This window comes from Lactuca serriola, chromosome 9 (assembly GCF_051521515.1).
Source record: "Lactuca serriola cultivar US96UC23 chromosome 9, Lser_US96UC23_V15, whole genome shotgun sequence".
Lineage (NCBI taxonomy): Eukaryota > Viridiplantae > Streptophyta > Magnoliopsida > Asterales > Asteraceae > Lactuca > Lactuca serriola.
This window is the reverse complement of record NC_136416.1, coordinates 19147794-19152763: the sequence shown is the minus strand read 5'-3', so window position 1 is coordinate 19152763 and position 4970 is coordinate 19147794.

Genomic DNA, 4970 nt, shown 5'->3' with positions numbered 1-4970 from the left:
GACATGGCCTTTCTTGACAGCGACTTTAATGATACGCATTGCGTGTCATAAATGTGCGTCGTAAATGCGCGTCGTATATAGACAGGGCCTTTCTTGACAGCGGCTTTAATGATACACAAGCGCATCGTCTCTCGTTATGACAGGGCCTTCCTTGACGCGCATTTGCGCGTCGTCTGAGCGTTTTACGACGCGCAATGAGCGTCGTAAAAGGCCTTTTTTCTAGTAGTGGTGGTTCTTGTGCATGCTATAAGGCCCGTTTTTCTGGCTAATCGGTGGACTAACGATTAGGGATTAATCGAAAGATTAATCGGGGACCATTAATTATTAAGAAATTTTTTCAAAAATTTGTAAATCTATTTTTAATCCTACAAAAAAGTGATTAATCGGCGATTAGGTCCGATTAAGGCCTATTAGGTCCGACTTTGACCTACGTTGACCAAACCCGATTAGGTCCGGTTAATTTCGACTTTGACCTGTATTGACCAAACCCGATTATAGTGACCGATTAGCAATAAATCTCATCGGTTGAGGTCCGATTAGCGATTAATCGGCCGATTTCTGCAACACTGGTATATATATATATATATATATATATATATATATATATATATATATATGCACTGACCCCTGAGACCCTCAGTTTCTCGACCATGCTTGCTATTTACAATGATCTTTAGATAGCCTTAAGCAATCCCCTTGAGCTTGGAACCTTAAAATCACCACATGCTCTTCAAATTGGGTTTCAGAATGATTGCTCAACCTCATCACTCTTAGTAAGCATCATCGTACCAAACCACATCATACATCATTCTATATGTAGACGACATCATCCTCAAGGCTTCGTCATTTAATTTTCTTTAGTAGATTATTTTTTGCAGTCATTTGTGAGTTTGTCATAATTAATATGGATGCCCTGAGTTATTTTCTGGGCATCCATGTTGTTCTATATTCCTTTGGTCTTTTTTTGCAACAAAAATATGTGGTTAAGATTCTTGAACAGGCTTGCATGCTCAATTATAACCCTTCCCAGACACTAGCAGAGCCGGTTGAGAAGCTAGGCGTCACTTTTGCACCATTAACCATTTTATCACTATATCGTAGTCTAGCCAAAGCGCTTTGAAATCTTGGTTTTCAATAGACCAAACTTTGCTTTTGTCGTGTAGTAGTTGTGCTTATACATGCACGACCCTAAACAACCTCATCTTCATTCTCCCAAATGGTTTTTTTTAGTATATTCGATGCAATCTTAATTATGGTCTACAACTTCAAGTATCTCCCTCTTTAGACCTCACCGCTTACTCTAACACTGACTGGGGGATGCCCAACTACTCAGAGATCCACTTTATATTACCGTGTATTTATAGAGGACAACCTTGTTTCATGGTATACTTCATGGTATTATATCACGGTCTATCATGGAAGTTGAGTATCATGGAGTTGCGAATGTTGTAGCAGAAATCAGTTGGATTCATAACCTTCTTCGAGAACTTCATTGACCGACGACCAATTTCACTATATTATCTGATGACAAAGCTAGTGCAGTTTATGTAAAACCCTAAAATTTTAGACTAATTTCTTAAATTAATAAATTAAATCAATGAAATATGATTTATATAGTTAAATCATCAAGGAAAAATCATGTCATTATTTATTATGAAGTTTTGAAAGTTAAAAGAGAAAATAATAACATTTTAAAAGTTAAAGGGCCAAAACTAACAAATTAGGAAAGTGAGTTGACAAAATGATTGACTCAGTTAATGGAAGTGACTAAAAAACTTAGAAAATGTATGGATATGTTATTTTTATGTCAAAAATTGAGTTAAAATCACAAATATTGAGTTTATGGTAGGAATTGGAAAGAATACTCAAACTAGAAGGGCCAAATGTGAAAAATCTAAAAATAAGAATGCACCCTCTCTTCTTCCAGCAAAAAGAGATCGATTAAGAGAGGGGAATGTCTATATAATGTCAATGTATTCTTTATCAAGTCCTAGGATTCAATCTAAAGCTCTCTTGGTTCATTTGGAGCAAGTTATGCAGGAAATCAAGGGTTTCAAGGTATATCTTCTTCCCTTTGTTGTAGAAATTAAAATTTTTGAAGTGGGTTGAACCCCAATGTCAAAATTATCTTCTTCAAATGATAAGGCTTTAGTTTTATAATACCCCTTGAGTATTTTTGATGATACCAATCTCAATCTAATCATCCCATTGACAGATTTGATGAATTGGGTGAAAACCCTTATGAACCCTAGAAAACCCAAACTATGGGCATTATTATTGATGATGAAATGGGATTGGATTCTATGACCTAGATGATATTTGACAGCAACAAATCCAATTGGAATGCTCAAATTCATCCAACCCCACACCCCTCACCTTACTTTATCTACCCACGCCATTTTTATTTAAATAATAATTTTTTTGATATGATAGGGACCAAACGCGTAAAAAAATAAATAGTGGGGACCAAGAGCATAACAAAAACAAATAGTATGGACCTTCCGAGTTAAAAAATAACTTAGGGACCAAACGCATAAATTACCCCAAACCATAGGGACCATTCATGTAATTTACTCTAGATGGTTTTGGGAGAAATTATGACAAAAACAATGTAATTCTTTGTATGTGAGCATTTGATGGGTATATGATACTCATAAATAGTTGATACTAATAATATAATTCGAATGCAAATACATGAGGACATGTGTAACAAACCAAAAACAGTGATAAAATTTTTCATTGAAGGACTATCAATTTCATTCATTAATTGTTCCAAAAACCATCACCAAATATAATATCAAAAGTACCATAGTACAATTATTCAAAATACGGAAATAATGAGGGGAGGGTCTTTTGTCATCACTTTGGGCCCTTTCCCTTTCGAACCGGAAGTACCTGAAACCATAAACATAAACTGTAAGCCTAAAGCTTAGTGAGTTCTCCAAAGTACCACATATCAATCATACAACTAGGTTTAACCCTGGGGTATATCTCGACGCAATGCACATATATGAGCCCAACCCTGTGCCTCTCCCTAGGGTGTATTACAACTCGATCAACACATATGGGCTTCATCCTGTGATCTATTTCAACTCAAACATACGATAGTGGGCCCTACCCTAGGGTTTATCTCAACCCATCATACAAACCCATATAAGCCACATAACAGCTATCATTCGAAACAACACAATAATAGGCCGACATTAGTGCCTTCGACCCATGGGTACAATGAGAAAAGTCGCCTCACATGCGGATGAAAAGTTGAACAATATGATGCTCCAACTATGAGAAATCCACCAATCCACATATGATGTGTGAAGAATGACAGTTGTTTACCATAGTCAATAGCTAGATATGGATAAGGGGGCATGACATACATATGGTGAGTTACAACAACGGTTAAAGAGCCTAACATAGCTAGGTTAAGAGATAATTAAGCATGCCATGACATTGTTAGGATCTCAAATAGGCTTGTATGGCCCTGACCCGTAAATGGACCTTTATGGTGGAATAGTTTTTCAATGAAATATGTTTTGAGTTGGACTATATTTAAATTTGCCGCAACTTTTTCAATTGAAAATCTACACTGCCTAAATTTACAGAAAAAGTTAAGACGACGACACAAATGAAAATCAAATACAAATCCGAATATATTTTAGAAAAATTTTCCTCATTATTTTAACCATGTATAAAAATATTGTATTATTTAGCAATTCATATTAAGCTTACTCTTCCGTCGTAACAAAAAAAATTGATTTAAAACTATCGGTGGCAAAAATTGATACGACACAAAACCCGATACAAACCCGACACGAAATAAATAAGTGTTGGTAAGATATTTCAACTCGTTTAAATAAACGGGTTAACACGACACGATATGAAAATTAAACGGGTAGGGTTAGTGTTGAGAATTTCAACTTGAATATGAATAAAAAATGACTCGTTTATTTATATGCAAGTTTTTTGAATTCTTTAAATAAACTAGAAAGATACAAAACCAAAACAATAATTGGAAGAAAACATTTGATTGAGCCGTTTTTTAATGTTGAATTGACTTAGCCGTCTAGATCAAGACTTCATTTTTAGTTTTTCCGTTTTCTCTCAAACTACACAGTCCCTTTGACCACTCTCATCCTCATGATTTTGTCTTCCACCTCCCCAACTCCCGCTCTTTCAATTTTGTCATCTGAACTTGCTATGACTTCATCTATTCCGCCTCCATGCTATTATTTTTTTCCTTTCCACCTACCTAACTCCTACTCTTTTAACAAGATCAATCTTTTAACCTCACATGACACAAAATATTTCAAGGTATACCCCTAACATGAAACCCGACACGGAAATAAACGGGTTGACAAGACACGACACATTAATTAAACGGATCAGGTTAGGGCAAATACTTTCAACCTGTTTAGTGTTTCGACACGACAGAACCTGACACGACCCGACACGGTTGCCACCTGTATTTAAAACTAAATGACTTGAATGGAAGGAAACACCTGATAACAAAGTTGTTTCTTTAAAGAGTTGTAGAAAATTGGTTAATTCTTGAAGTAATATCCAATTCAATTTGGGGGATTTGAACAAATCGATGTTTTTCCAGTTTTTGTTGTGCAATATTTTCAAATTGTTGGATTAGTGTCTAAACCTATAACTATATTTGGTATGTACTTGACCCGGTTATAGCATGGTCCTTTCGGGTTGCCTTCACCAAAGTAGCTTGACTGGATAAATAATAGAGAAAGAGGTTATTATGATTTATTAATATATTATATGAATAATATATTAAAGGAGAAATCATATTAATTAATTAATATTGGTCAAGAATTAATTTAGAATTAATTTTGTGGTCAAAAGAGGTTAATTGAATTAAGGGGACTAAACTTGTAATTATTCGATAATTGCAATGTGGGCTGAGGAAACCCTAAAGATAGGGAGTGGAATCCTTATGGATAGCCCATAAGATTTCA